Source organism: Somniosus microcephalus, chromosome 13, assembly GCF_052327205.1.
Source record: "Somniosus microcephalus isolate GS21.2 chromosome 13, FLI_Smic_1.0, whole genome shotgun sequence".
NCBI classification, from domain to species: Eukaryota; Metazoa; Chordata; class Chondrichthyes; order Squaliformes; family Somniosidae; genus Somniosus; species Somniosus microcephalus.
In genome coordinates this window covers 10,176,999-10,192,661 of record NC_140999.1, presented here as the reverse complement: position 1 = coordinate 10,192,661, position 15,663 = coordinate 10,176,999, and the positions used below count along the sequence as shown (strand labels likewise).

General features: G+C 44.8%; 1 protein-coding gene across 8 annotated transcripts in view; it reads left to right on the top strand.

The window, feature by feature from the left end:
• Window positions 1–15,663, top strand: part of gng7 (guanine nucleotide binding protein (G protein), gamma 7) — a 211,419-nt gene that overhangs the window by 74,417 nt on the left and 121,339 nt on the right. For 4 of the 8 annotated variants that reach the window (XM_086004480.1, XM_086004477.1, XM_086004479.1 and 1 more), the window contains one exon: window positions 693–799. The exons of the other annotated variants lie outside the window; for them this stretch is intronic. The gene's annotated coding sequence lies outside the window, so the exon portion shown is untranslated. The remainder of the gene's footprint in view (window positions 1–692; window positions 800–15,663) is intronic. 8 annotated transcript variants of the gene reach the window in all.

Below are 15,663 nucleotides of genomic sequence, written 5' to 3'. Positions count from 1 at the left end.
GGAGAATATTCCTGATTTGTACCTTGTAGATGGTGGAAAGGCTTTGGGGAGTCAGGAGATGAGACACTCTCCACAGAATACCCAGCCTCTGACCTGCTCTTATTGCCACAGTATTTATGTGGCTGGTCCAGTTAAGTTTCTGGTCAATGGTGACCCCCAGGATGTTGATGGTGGGGGATTCGGCGATGGTAAATGCCGTTACATGTCAAGCGGCAGTGGTTAGACTCTCTTTTGTTGGAGATGGTTATTGCCTGGCACTTGTGTGGCGCGAATGTAACTTGCCCCTTATCAGCCCAAGCCTAAATGTCGTCCAAGTCTTCCTGCATGTGGGCATGGACTGCTTCATTATCTGAGGAGTTGCAAATAGAAATGATCACTCTGCAATCATCAATGAACATCCCCACTTCTGACCTTGTGATTGGGGGGGGGGGGGGGGCGGGGAGGTTCATTGATGAAGCAGCTGAAGATTGTTGGGCCTAGGACACTACCCTGAGGAATTCCTGCAGCGATGTCTTGGGGTGGCGATGATTGACCTCCAACAACCACAATCATCTTCCTTTTGTGTTAGGTATGACTCCAGCCAGTGGAGAGTTTTCTCCCTGATTCTCGCGTGTGTCGTGTGTGTAAACAACAAGCACATCCTGCTTTTGAAAATCATTTTATCCTACATTTTATTTTTCTGTTAATAATAGGACTTTGTGGACTTGCTATATTGGAGAGAGAAATAAAATCCCGTAATTCCCTGATGGAGCTGGGCTGTAAGAGGTGGCGTTAAACCCAGCTTGCTGAACTTTGGAAGGCAAGTTATTTGTATGTATGTGTGGTTTGTAGTAATTAGATATGATTGGGCTATGCAACGTTAATCCAGATCTTTATCTGTGGGAAGTACACTGAGCCAGTTGTGACCTTTCTACACAAAAAGAAAGCAGCTTGGGTTGGTTATCACGCAGTAGACTTTGATACTGTGGTTAGTAGGAGGCAGCTTGAGCCAGCCCTGTACAGGATTAAAATTTTTCTCCGAGTTTGATCCAGTGACCTAAGAGAGACTCCACAAAGCAGCACGTGACCTGCTACAGGTGAGGTGGGGCCAAGTGATAGTCAAACTACCACACTACAGGAAGTGAGTACAGTTATACATTTCTCAACAGTAACGTAAGGCTATTGTTTATAGCGGTCTGTACTTCAATGCCTCTTCCCCTCCACCCTCCTTCCCGCCCTCCACTGCCGCCAACACAACCACTGAACTCTTGTTTCTTTGTCTCAACAGTTGCATAAGGTGGCAGTGTGTGTGTGCAATTCATTGGAAAAACAGTTTTCTACTTGTGTTTGAAGAAATCACCTAAAAAAAAAAAATATCCTTTATTGTTTGACATAATTCGCATATGTTTAAAAACCTGTGTTCATGCCTGAAATTTTTTATTCTGCTTCTCTCCATTATTAATAAAACTTTAACCCTTTTTTTCCTTCTCTCCTCCTTCCTGACGATTCCTGGCTCCCAATTAGGGTGCTGCGTGCCCTCCGGTATCTCAACTAAATGGCCACTATTAATTTGTAAACCTCTATGGTAAGAGATCACAAGGGATCACGGCTGAACCCAATCTTGCCTGATGCCCAAATAAGTAGTACTACTATTGAAGGTCGCTGGAGTGGGAATGCTGACCAATCTCCTTCTGACCCCAGGGTGTGGAGGTCAGTTTAGTGGTTCTATATCCTCGCTAGCAGAGATCAGTTAAATTCAAGACCAAAGATCAAACCTGAGATCTTACTAGTCTACTATATATGTCACATATACTCACCACCTTAAGAGCTAACCTATTGGGATAGTCATGACAACATTTGTTTTCTCATTTGAAGCCATATACCAAACACAATGTTAGACATAGAAACATAGAAGATAGGAGCAGGAGTAGGCCATTTGGCCCCTCGAGCCTGCTCCGCCATTCAATGCGATCATGGCTGATAATCCAAATTCAGTACCCATTCCCTGCTTTCTCCGCATACCCCTTGATCCCTTTAGCCTTAAGAAATATATCCAACTCCTTCTTGAATATATTTAATGTATTGACCTCTACTGCCTTCTGTGGTAGAGAATTCCACAGGTTCACCACTCTCTGGGTGAAGAAATTCCTCCTCATTTCTGTCCTAAATGGCCTACCCCTTATCCTTAGACTGTGACCCCTGGTTCTAGACTCCCCGACCATCCGGAACATCCTTCCTGCATCTAGTCTGTCCAGTCCTGTCAAAATTTTATAAGTTTCGATGAGATCCCCTCTCATTCTTCTAAACTCCAGCGAGTACAAACCCAATCGACCCAATTTCCCTTGTGGCTAACAAGGGAAATTAAGGATAGCATAAGATCCAAGGAGAGGACATATAAATTGGCCAGAAAAAGCAATAATCCTGAGGATTGGGAGCAGTTTAGGATTCAACAAAGGAGGACAAAGGGATTAATTAAGAAAGGGAAAATAGAATATGAGAGTAAGCTTGCAGGGAACATAAAAACTGACTGTAAAATCTTTTATAGATATGTGATGAGCAAAAGATTGGTGAAGTCAAGCGTAGGTCCCTTGCAGTCATAATTGGGAAGTTATAATGGGGAACAAAGAAATGGCAGACCAACTAAATACATATTTTGGTTCTGTCTTCACAAAGGAGGACACAAATAACCTCCCCAGAGATGCTGGGGAACATAGGGTCTGATGAAAGGGTGGAACTGAAAGAAATCAGTATTTGTAGGGAAATGGTGTTAGGAAAATTGATGGGACTGAAGGCCGATAAATCCCCAGGGCCTGATAATCTACACCCTAGGGTACTTAAGGAAGTGGCCCTAGAAATAGTAGATGCATTGCTGGTCATCTTCCAGAACTCGATAGATTCTGGAACAGTACCCATGGATTGGAGGGTAGCTATTACCCCACTATTCAAAAAAGGTGGTAGAGAAAAAGTGGGGAATTATAGACCGGTAAGCCTGACATCGGTAGTGGGGAAAATGCTAGAGTCCATTATAAAAGATGTAATAGCAGAGCACTTGGAAAGCAGTGACAGGATCGGACAAAGTCAACATGGATTTACAAAAGGTAAATCATGCTTGACTAATCTACTGGAATTTTTTGAGGATGCAACTGGTAGAATAGATAAGGGAGAACCAGTGGATGTGGTGTATTTGGACTTTCAGAAGGCTTTCGATAAGGTCCCGCATAAGAGATTAGCGTGCAAAATTAAGGCACATGGGATTGCTTGATTTGGCGGCAGATCCAAACAAAGTTTGGGACAGCTGAAATTCACGCCAGAGATCGTTAGGTCGTCGTGGGCAACTTTCTTCGAAGTCAGTGGCGAGCGCAGTCGCTTTGCCGCTGACCACAAATTCCGGGCCCATATCAGTTTCAGTAGACTGGCCTTTCTACAGTTTCAGTAAGTTGAATAGTACATTCATTGATTATTTTAGTAATGACTGAATTGTTTAATTAGTAAACTTTTGGAAATGGAAAGTTTAACAGTTCAGTGGCACAGTCATGCACACTGGAGCTGTATCACTGAACAACAGGAGATGCACTCATTCATTATTCCTTGCTTGCAGTGATTTCAGTCTCCATTATACCATAATGGGGAGGTGAAGAACAGAGGCTAGATGCTTCAATTCAGTGACTGGAATAAATAATTGGAGTCTCGGTCAGCCACTTTTTAAGATGCTTTTGTATTGCTGCAGCATTGTCAGGAGAGTGGTGCTTTACTGGCCTCCGGAGGCTGATCGCCCCATTTACTCTTTCACCCATGCCATAAACTGACCAGAAGCAGAGTTCCTAAATCTGGTGGCACTTGATGACCCATGAAAAAGTCGATCTGTTTTGCCAGTGAACGACGTAAGTCAGCCCTGCTATATTTCCAAATGCAAGCTATGGTGAGAACATTTCGATTTGCTGTCGGCTGTACTTCTGCAATGTGAAAGTTCCTATAGTGGCATTGATGAAGCAGATTTGTAGGACTAGGCATAGACCATAGAGGCTCCAACAAGAAGAAAAATCTAATCCGACTTTAGCAGTTAAATTTGATAATGAATTCTGTTGTGCTTTCTGCAAGTGTAGTAGTTGCTTTTAGTAACTCAGATTCACTGTTGCACTATTTCTACCACACTTCGTCACGTTACGTTTATCTTTGGTTTACCTACCTCCTAAGAGTTTGAAGTTTGGTCTCCCAAGGTAGGCCCATTGCTGCCTGCTGCCTCTCCAGTGGCAGCAGTTTCCTCTTCCCTCATCTGTTTCTGCTCATTGTCTCTATAGAACATACACAATCGGGAACATCTGTTTCTATTTTAATTAATGCAGATTTCCCAGGCCACTGTTTGGGGAAACCCTTTTCTACACTTCTGGAAAGTAAAGGGAATTTCATTCTCCTTCACCCCCAGTCCTATCCTCAGCTACTCCAGTCACTAATACTATCTCCCTTCCCCATAGAAAAGCCTTCTTCCACACTTTTTTGTCCGTATCCCCTTTCAGGTGTTTCCCAACAGCAAGATCACCCCTCATAGTTCTTCCCCTGCAATACCTTCCTGGTTCTCGCAGTACTTGCAATCTGTCTCCTACCTCCCTGTCACCTGGAACATCTTCATTATCATAATCTGTATCCTGGGCTTTTACAAAAAGCAAGACATAAAATTAACTACTGTAATCTAAGCCAGTTTCCATATAAATATGCTCTGAGTTAAAATATTATGAACGCTCCTACTATAAATTAGTAGCCCTTGTATACACAGTATAAAATAGTGCATCATCAGACTCATTGTAACCAATCCAATACCACCAATGTAAGGTGATGCAAAACTAATTTCTTTGGTATCCACTTAAGAACAAGATGGTATTAATTTTCCACAGGGTTTCATAAACTCAGTATTTCTCAAGTTTTTTTAGTTTGTAGAGACAAATGTCCCTGAATTTCCATGATTGTGTAGACTTTTGGATTGGTCTATTTGGAATAGAAGATGTGTTTGGATAAAATCAAGCACCATATGGATTCACAAATGTCTGAATGTTTTGGATAGCAACTGTAATGTGGCTGTGGTAGCATGTCACGAAAGTTAAATTTTGAAAGTTGTCATGGCTGTAAAAAGAACAAACTCGCATTTACCTATCTGCAGGACATCTCAAAGTATGCCACAAACAGTGAATTACTTTTGAGGTATTGACATTATTATGATGTATACAAGCATAGCAGCTAATTATTACAAACCATAAATGAGATGAGTTGCCAGTTCACTCTTTTTTGTTGGTATTGGCTGGTCAAAAAATGTCAGCCATGACACTGGAAGAACTTCCTGCACATCTTTGAATATGCGTTGGACTCTTTTTACATCCCACTAAATGGGTGACTTGAGGCTTTTATTTAACACCTCAAGATAGCACTTGTAGCAATGCAGCATTCCTGAAGTACTACTGGATTATGTGCTCAAATCCTGGAACTTGGTCTTGAACTCAGCCTAATTCATAGGGGAGTTTGCTACTAGCTGTTCAAAGATCAATGCAATAATTCTTCATTTATTTCTTTTCTATGTTTTCACATACTTATTGTTGTGTTTCCAGTTGGGTCAGTGGGTGGTAATTTGTGACTTTGCTTCATTCTCTCTCTTCCTGGAGGAGGTGCAGAAAGTTTGTGGTGAGGTCATCCAAGTACAACTTCCTCTCCCATCTCTGGCTCTGAGGTAATATTCCTTTTTCCACAGTGTTATATTGGTGGCCCATCTGGGTATCCAACAAGATGTTGTTCCTTGGTTTCCATATTGGTTTATTATTTTTGAGCAGGTTTTAAAAAAAAAAGAAAATTATCTGAAAATTCTCACCCTGACTGAGGGTTATGAGAAATTTCTTCACCGGTTTTTGAAGAATATTCTATGTATGGGATGGGTGGATGTATTCGACAACACATCCTCTCCAACACAATTGTGATTATTTATGGCTAGACAGATTGACATGAATCAGTCATTCATGAAAGAAAGACTTATGAAATAATGCTGAGCGGCCTACGGGTGGCGCAGTCCAGGGAGAGTATAAATACTCGGGCACGGGCCCAGCTTGCGCAGGACCCTCTTAACAGGAACTAGTGAAGGACACAACTAGACCTCCATGTTGTAAAACAGTTGATTAAAGCTTTGTTTAACGCTTAGACCAAGTGCCTAGTAGTTTTCTTACATCACAGATTCTCCCTTGTTTTCCCCCTCCCTCTTTCCATGTTTTCACTCACTCATGCTCTCTGGCTCTCTCTCTCACACGTGCTCTCTCTCACACGTGCTCTCCGGCGTGGGCGCGCTTGCTCTCTGGCGTGGGCGCGCGCGCACGCTTGCTCTCTGGCGCTCTCTCAGGCAGTGGTAGTTGTTTTTGATTGCTCTAGCAGAGCCATTATAGAAGCAGTGAATGGCTTCCTATTGTGCAGTAAATGTTTATAGTTTTATGGCTTTATAACTAGATTCTAGTCGGATAATTTACATTTCTGATGGTGACTTTTGAAAACATTTGGAGAGGAATGTACACAGTCACAAAGGGTAATCATTGAGATTACAGTAAGATGTGTGTGTGCTCCTCCTGTAGCTGTATGAATCATTTATCAAGTATCTCTTTCATTTGGGTAAATTCATGGTTCTGAAATGATCAGGTTATGATAACATTAAAAATACGTTGTTCTAGATTTCAGGCTGTTGCGGTTTTGACCTCTAAATAGTAGTTCCGGGGAGAGTTGAGGCACAATTTTATTTAGAACACAAACTCTCAAATGTTGCATTTTACAAGAAAGGACACAAAATTAATTTAAATTGACCACTGAATACCAATTGATTGTATGAGAGTAGGTGGGGAAATTCAGACTCCTGGTTTCTAACTAACTCACTGAAGTGTCTAATGTGATTTCTATAAGCATTTTTGAATATGTTTATATAGATTTGAACACTTACATATATCGGTGCCATCACCCCTCTGATGCCACACTCCCAGAATGAGAGTTTGTGGTGACCTGCTCTCCTGCCTCTCTCAGATAACTTGCAATAACCCAATAGGAGTTATGTGCACATAAATGCAGACTGGACTTGATTTCCTGAAAGGAAGTTTCTGCTTGTCACCCTCGTTCTGCCCTGGCTGAGATTCCCACATGATACTGAGCAATAAATCTTGTAGATTCCCATTGGTGTTTTTTTTTTTTTAAAAAGCTTTAGCCTTTTTTTCTCCCTGATTGGATTCCTGAAGTTCACGTTGCCGTTTAATGGCTATTGCCACTTCCCTCGAGGTTGGGTAGGACTGTTGACGGTTGTGGCCTTCTCCACAGTTGTCCTAGATGCTTCTCCATACTGGCCCTACAGGAAGTTTGCTTCTGCATGCTATGTTTTTCTCCCTGTAAGCTAGGCTACCTTAGGACTGAGGTTCCAATTAGTGGCCTGCCTTAAAAGCTACTTAAATTAGCCCACTGAAAATCATGCTATGACCCCTGCAAACTGAAATCTATTGTTCTACTGTTACAGCTACCAAACCAGATTCTGCAAACTTTTGATAAATAAACCTATTCGCTAGTAGAGGAGTGCCAAGTTTTTTTAAACTTTCATGGACCACTTGAGCACACAGCATTTGGAGCCTGTGGGATGGCAATTAAATTTTAAATCAATCCCACTAATTTGTAAATATCTGAAGCTGCACATACAAACATATCTAGGTGTTCACATTTACAATTTATCTATCAATCCATGCGAAGAACAGTACTTTCTAAGCTGCTAAGCTCTCAAAATTCAAATAGGACAAATTGAGGAATAAGAAATACAAGTGCAAATTGAACAGTTTTCTGGGCTGCTTGGGCTAAATTTGTTGGGGTGTGTGGGCTGTAGTATGCACACTCCTGCACTAGTACAACCTACATGTGCACCATTTTACTTCAGTCTTTCTGACAAACCTTAACTCCTACTCCATCTCTTTAAACTCTCTGCTGCGCTTAAAAAAAAAAAAAAAAAAAAAAAAAAAAAAAACTACAGAATTGGCTGAATAACAACAGAAAATGCTGGAAAAACTCAGCAGGCCAGGCAACATCCGTGGAGAGAAATTAGAGTCGACGTTTTGGGTCTAACCCTTTTGCAAAACTGGAAAGGAAATGGAATAGATCGAAAGGCAGGGCTGGGAGAGAACAAAAGTAAAGAGACATTAAGAGGTATTCAAAACCAGACGAGATGGTAATAGGACTAGTGGAGACAAAAGACAGCTTGGAATTGGCTGGTCTAGGATAATGGCTATATCTGCCTGCCATTCTTGGGCCTTGCTGTAAAGGGGTTTTCATATTGATACTGTCTGCAGTGGGTGCCTGTTACTTCTGCCAGCGATGGCACATTTATCAATATATACTGCAGATGCTGGAAACCTAAAATAAAAACAGAAAATGCTGGAGACACTCAGCAGGTCAGGCAGCATCTGTGAAGAGAGAAACCGAGTTAACGTTTCAGGCGGATGACCTTTTATAGAAAGGAGATGAGTTAGCAGATATATGTGGAGATAAAAGTTCTTGCCGCAATCTTTCAATCCTGCTTGGATATGGGAGTAGTGCCAGAGGACTGGAGGATTGCAAATGTTACACCCCTGTTCAAAAAAGGGGAGAGGGATAAACCTGGTAACTACAGGCCAATCGGTCTAATGTCAGTGGTGGGGAAAACTATTAGAAATCATTGTCAAGGACAGAATTAATTCTCACTTGGAGAGGCACGGGTTAAAAATGAACAGCGAGCATAGATTTGAAAAAGGCAAATTGTCTGACTAACCTGAGATTTTTGATGAAGTTACAGAGAGGGTTGATGAAGGTTGTGCAGTAGATATTGCATATATGGACTTTCAAAAGGCATTAAAGTATCACATAATGGACTTTTTCAGAAAATGGAAGCACATGGTAGTAAAGGGATGGTGGTAACTTGGGTACGTAATTGGCTAAGGGATCGGAGGCAGAGAGTAGTGGTGATTGGATGTTTTTCTGACTGGAGAGAAGTATGCCGTGGGGTCTCCCAGGGGTCAGTATTAAGACCATTGCTTTTCTTGTGTTATAGCCCTGGATTTGGGTGTAGGTAGTACAAATCTGAAGTTTGCAGATGATACAAAACTTGGCAACATAGTAAATAGTGAGTAGGATAGTAGATGACTTCACCCATGATGGTAATTTGACTCCCATTTGTGACTCAACAAACTGGTATTGATCATTTGGGTAGTTTTGAGTCTTTTTTCCCCAGAGTAGAATGAATACAGAAGCAGCAGTCTTAAGTCGTGCTTATCTTGCAATATTTGCAGGAAGACCTAATCCCAGAGCTTCAACAGTTGTACCTGGAAATCATGAAAGGTCATCGACCTGAAATGTTAACTTTGTTTTTCTCTTCACAGATGCTATCTGACCTGAGTATTTACAGCATTTTTCTGTTTATTTAATGAAAATTACATCTCACTTCAAATGTATTTGCACCTCATTCCAGAGAACAATAGAGACAGATCTTTTCAGAAGTGCTTTCAGTTCCCTGTACTTGAACATGCCTATATTTGGAGATGCACAAACATGGCAGAGCCGCAAAGGAATCTCCATTATATAAAAATACTGCATTTACTTTTTTTTGTTCAACTGAGTAGATTTCGGTATTTCAACACCGTACTGAGGGAATGTTGCATTGTCTAATATGCCCTCTTCCATATGAGACCTTAAACCAAGGTTCCACCTTGCTGTTTATATAGGTAGATATAAAAGATCCCATAACAATATTTAAAGAACAGGGGAATATATCTGGTGTCCTGGTCAACATTTCCCCAAACCAACATTAGCCAAAGCCGACTAGCCGATCATTCATCTCATTTGCTGTTTGTGGGACCTCTGCAAATTAGCTCCTACGTTTGCCTATATGTATGACTACTACCAAGAAAATATTAACTAGTGATCCACTTTGGAACATCCTGAGGACGATCAGGCACTTTTAAAAACGTTCCCTTTCTATCTATCTTTTAGATATCTATCTTTTAGATATCCATCTTTCTTCCCATGCAGTTTGCACTTGTGTGAAGTACCAAAACGCTGGTGGTGCCTGTGAAACTGTACTAAAAAAGACCACATCTTCAACAGAGGAGGGGAAAATTTGGGGGAAAAGCACACAACATTTAGAAGCTGTTTCTTCAACGGTACCATTTGCCTTTCATAAAATGTTGTGGTCACTTGCATTTCACACTTCTGCATTCTGTGTGGGGGCGGTCTGTGTGTCGGGCTGTCTGTTTGGGTGAGGCCTGTATGTAAAGCAGTAGGAGTGTGAGTGGGGAAATGTTGCCCATTACGTAAGCATTTTCACTATAGCCAAGCATTTGTTGCTCCCCTGCTCACTGTCGAGGGGGTGGAAATCCTGTAAATAAAAAAAAATAAAAAATCATGTGACGTTATTTGTACTGGGGAGACCATCATAACCAAAACCACGCACATGGTTTAGACTCTGCTTAATGTGCCATTTTTTTTTTTTCCTTTCAAAAAGCACAAATGTCAGGTTGGCTAAGTTGGTAGCACCTCGCCTCTGAGTCAAAGTTGTGGGTTAAATCCTACTCACTTTCAGCCCATATGACCTAGGCTGACACTTCTGTGCAATACTGAGGGAGTGATAGTGTTGGAAATGCTGTTGTTTTGATTAGGCAGATTCAATAGAGGCCCATCTGCTGGTTCAGACATGTTAAAGATTCCAACGTGCTCTTCAAAATGAACAAGGACTTCTCCCAGTGTCCTGGCCAACATTCCTCCATAGTTCCTGCGTAACTTCATAGCAGAAAGTATTAAGAAAATCATATTTTAAAGAAATGTCCGTGCAGCTTTTCTCACGCCTGAACCTGGACAACGAGAATTCGCATTGACTGAGGATCATTGTAACCGATCCCAATCATTCCCACGTACAACATCGACAGAAACAGGAGTTGTATTCAGTAATTAAATCTTACCTCCTCCAAAGCCTAGGGATGTAGAGGTCAATTGTGGTACCCCCACTGCAGCCTAGGCTGAACTCTGTTAACTTATGTCACATGGGGCAAACGTGATCATATCAGGCAATGGTTTTATGCATTGATCCTTCAGGATTTACTGTTTTTTCATACTGAAGTTGCTAAGTTCTGTTTAGTGGCATCCCAGAAATGAATGCATCAATTACCAATTTTTTTTTTAAAATTAGGAATATTTTTGCTGGGAACAAGCCAAAAAATGATGCTTTACGCGTTAAAGTACTCCCTAGAAAGTTTCACACCAGTTTTCTGCTTATTAGGAAGTCCGTCACCTATTTAGTCATATTTTGCTCCATATGTTGATGGAACGACTCCTATTGCAAAAATAAGGATATGATTAATTTGAAATTGTTTTTTATTGACGGTTTTGTGGCGGAACCACCAGAGGATTACGGACAATTGTATATAATTCCTTTTACAGCAATGTAGTACAGCTGGGGGCTGCACCTTTTAATGTATCTGTTAACTGTACTAGGGCTTCTTTCCTGTACGCTGCATGATGACGTCATGCCGTCTGTCACGTGATCTCAACGGCAGGAAGAACGTGATGACGTCAGAGCTCGGAACCTTCTAGCAGTTGAGCTCGGAACCTGCTAGCAGTTTCCAGAGAGGCTTTCAAGCAGACCAGACCTGTTTGCATTGTATCCTACAGTTTCCTGTACAGCTTCGTTTGTTCATTAAATTTTATTGTTTTTGATTTTCTGAGTCGATCTCAATTCTTCGGCTAGGAACCCCAGTTCCTACATTGGTGACCCCGATTTCTTCGAACAATTTTCGTTGAAGTTACATCATGGACACGAACGCCGTCGCCCTCAAACTGCTGCAATTTTGGGAGCAACAACCGGCCGCGTGGTTTTTCCAGGCGGAAGCCCAATTTGCAATCCGGGGAGTAGCAGCGTATTCGACCCGTTGTTATTATTAAGTGGTCTCCACCCTCGACAGCGCCACGGCCTCGCGGGTCGTCCGCCTCCTCGAGAGTCCACCGAACGATGGCAAGTATGAAGCTTGAAAAGCACGTTTACTGCAGATTTTCGGTCTGTCCAAGTCGGAGCGCGCTCACAGACTTATCTCCATGTCCGGCCTTGGGGACTCAAAACCCTCAGAGCTCATGAGCCAAATGCTCACGCTTTTGGGCTCCAAATCGCAATGTTTTCTGTTCCACGAGCTGTTTCTCTGTCAACTACCAGAGTCAGTACAGACGGCCTTGGCCAGTTCCGCGATCACGGATTGTGCTGAACTCGCCGCGGAAGCGGATAAAATATTCACCGCCTCAACAATCTTGTGCAGCCACGAGGTGCCCATCCCCCACAAGAGCGAATCTGACGACGACTCCTGCAGGCTGGCGTGCATACCACGCTCGTTTCGGCGCGAAGGCCAGAAATTGCCGTCCGCCCTGCAGTTTCTAAACAAAAAAAAAAAAAACCTACCTCAAACCAGCGGTTTCTGAGAAGATCAATAAGGCCTAAGGGACGCGCCGGAGTTGCGATGGCCGTTGGGTCAGCAGGGAAACTCCTATACATTACAGACTCCCTGTCAGGGCGACGTTTTCTCTGATACTGGCTCCCAGTGCAGTATCTTACCAGCGTTGAAGCTAGATCTTCAATCCGGCGGTCAAGGTCCCCCCCCCCCTCGAGGCAGCCAATGGTGCGGCCATTCGCACGTTCGGAAAGCGTAGGGTCCAGTTGAGTTTTGGCGGCCAACGTTTTGTTTGGGAGTTCATCACGGCGAAAGTCTCACAAGCCATCCTGGGGGCAGATTTCTTCTGCGCAAACGGGTTTCTCGTCGACGTCCGACACTGCCGGCTAATCAGTGCCTCCACTTTTCACTCTGTCCCCTGCCACCGAAGCACCGCGATGTCTTGGTCAGTTGCCTGTGCAGTCCCATCTCCAAATGAGTTCTCTCGTCTTCTCAGTGAGTTCCCTGAGCTCACCAGGCCCACATTTTCTTCTTCAGTCGCGAGGCACGGTGTGGCGCACCACATTACCACGACAGGATCCCCCGTTTATGCGCGAGCTTGAAGGCTGGAACCTGCTAAACTGGCGGCCGCCAAGGCGGAGTTCCATACAATGGAACGCCTGGGGATTATTCGACGTTCGAATAGTCCTTGGCCCTCGCCATTACACATTGTTCCTAAGCCAGGCGGCGGATGGCGACCATGCGGCGACTAGAGACGCCTGAATGAGGCTACCACACCGAATCGGTACCCAATTCCTCACATTCAGGATTTTTCGGCCCATCTGGCAGGGAATTCCATCTTCGCCTCGGACGAGGTCTACTTTGGAAATCATCAAGTGCCCGTGCATCCTCAGGACGTCCCCAAAACTGCTGTCATCACACCTTTCGGGCTCTTTGAGTTCCTTCGTATGCCGTTTGGGCTGAAGAATGCAGCACAAGCCTTCCAACGTCTCGTGGATTCCGTGTTGCGTGATCTGCCGTTCATCTTCGTCTACCTAGACGACATCCTTATTGCCAGTAACAGCACGAAAGAACACATTACCCTTTTTTCTCGTCTCGGCCAACATGGCCTTATCATCAACCCGGCCAAGTGCCAGTTTGGGCTGCACAGCATTGATTTCCTGGGACACAATCACCTCAGAAGGCGCCGTCCCGCTGGCCACGAAGGTGGAAGCAGTCACCTCGTTCCCTCTTTCTCAGACCATCAGGGCCCTCCAGGAATTTCTGGGAATGGTCAATTTTTATCATCGGTTCGTCCCCAAGGCGGCATTGTTGATGCAACCTTTGTACGAGGCCCTCAGAGGTAAATTGGGCAAAGACCCGATCAATTGGACACCCAGATGGACCAGACTTTCCTCGACACTAAGAACGCTTTGGCTGCTGCGACCATGTTGGCACACCCACTTCCGGGCGCAACCATTGCCCTTACCACCGACGCATCTGATTATGCCATCGGGGCAGTACAGGAGCAGTGGGTCCACTGCACATGGCAACCACTGGCTTTCTTCAGCTGCCAATTGTGGAAGAATGAACGCAAGTATAGTACTTTTGATAGGGAGTTGTTGGCATTGTTTCTGGCCATCCGCCATTTTCTCTTCCTACTGGAAGGACGCCCATTCATGGCTTTTGTAGACCACAAGCCACTTACTTTTCTGATGGCCAAGACACGGCAACAACGTCATCTTACTTTCATATCTGAATTTACAACCGACAAAGACAACCTGGTGGCGGATTGTCTCTCCCGCGCCCAGCTCCACGCAGTACACCTGGGAGTCGACTGTTGGTTTGGCAAAAGAACAGAAGGCAGACCCTGAAGTGCAGGCATACCGGACCACACCTTCCAGCTTACAAGTGGCTGATGTCAGTTTCCAGGCCGCAGGGACCACACTCCTGTGTGACATCTCGATGGGCGTCCCACGTCCAATCATTCCAGTCGAATGGCGCAGGAGAATTTTCGACACTATCCACGGGTTGTCACCCTGGCATGAGAGCGTCACAACGACTCATGGCAAAGAAATTCGTCTGGAAGGGCATGCATCTCGACGTCAGTGACTGGACCAATACCTGCGTGAGTTGCCAGAAGTCCAAGATACAACGCCATGTTAAGGCCCCAGTCGCCACTTTTCCGGTTCCGGAGCGTCGATTCGACCATGTGCACTTTGACCTGGTTGGTCCTCTCCCTTCCTCTCGCAGGTACACTCACCACCTCACCGTGGTAGACCACACCACCAGGTGGCCAGAGGCAATTCCTTTGGTTGCCACCACAGCGGCAGACGTCTCCAGAGCCTTCATCTTGGCGTGGGTAGCTCGGTTTGGGATACCGGTTGACATCTCCTCCGACCGGGGGCCTCAATTTACCTCTGAGCTTTGGAACGCCGTAGCTCAAGGTTTGGGCGCCAAGCTTCATCGTACCACTGCCTATCATCCACAGGCGAATGGTCTGTGTGAAAGATTCCACAGGTCCCTTAAAGCCGCACTGCGTGCTAGTCTCCGTGGGCCTAGTTGGGTGGACAGGCTCCCTTGGGTGCTGCTAGGTCTTCGCACGGCGCCTAAAGGCGACCTGCATTCTTCTTCAGCAAAGCTGGTTTACGGCCAACCACTGAGTGCCTGGCGATTTTCTTCCTCCTCACACGGAACCCTGGTCCCCAGCTCAGCAGCTCGTCAGCCAGCAGGAAGCGGCTAGGAATTTCATCCCAGTGCCTACGTCGCATCATGACCTGCAGCGCTCCCATGTCCCGGTGGATCTTAAGAGCGCCGAATACGTGTTCATTCGACAGGATGCTCGCAAAAACCAGCTCAAACCGCCTTACACAGGTCTGTTCCGCGTCATCTCGTCAGTGACAAGGCCTTCACAGTTGACGTCGGCGGTAAGCCTGACCACATCTCCATCGACCAGTTGAAACCGGCGCATCTAGATCTGAGCGAACCAGTCGTCGCCGCCTCGTCGTGGTCGTCCACCGTCGACTGCCGGTCCAGTACAGCCACAGTCATCCGCCGAGTCGCCAGTGCCCGCTTCACCGGGTCGACCACAGCCGGCCTCCTCTTCTCCGCCTGCGGCGTCATCCCAACCACAGCCAACGGCCAGTTCGTCTTCTAGCGCTCCGTTCCAGCTGCCGGGGTATCGCAGTCGGTCGGACAGACTTGTCAGACCCCCTTCTCTCCTTACCTTCTCTGTTAAAAGCAATTCTGGGGGGGGCGC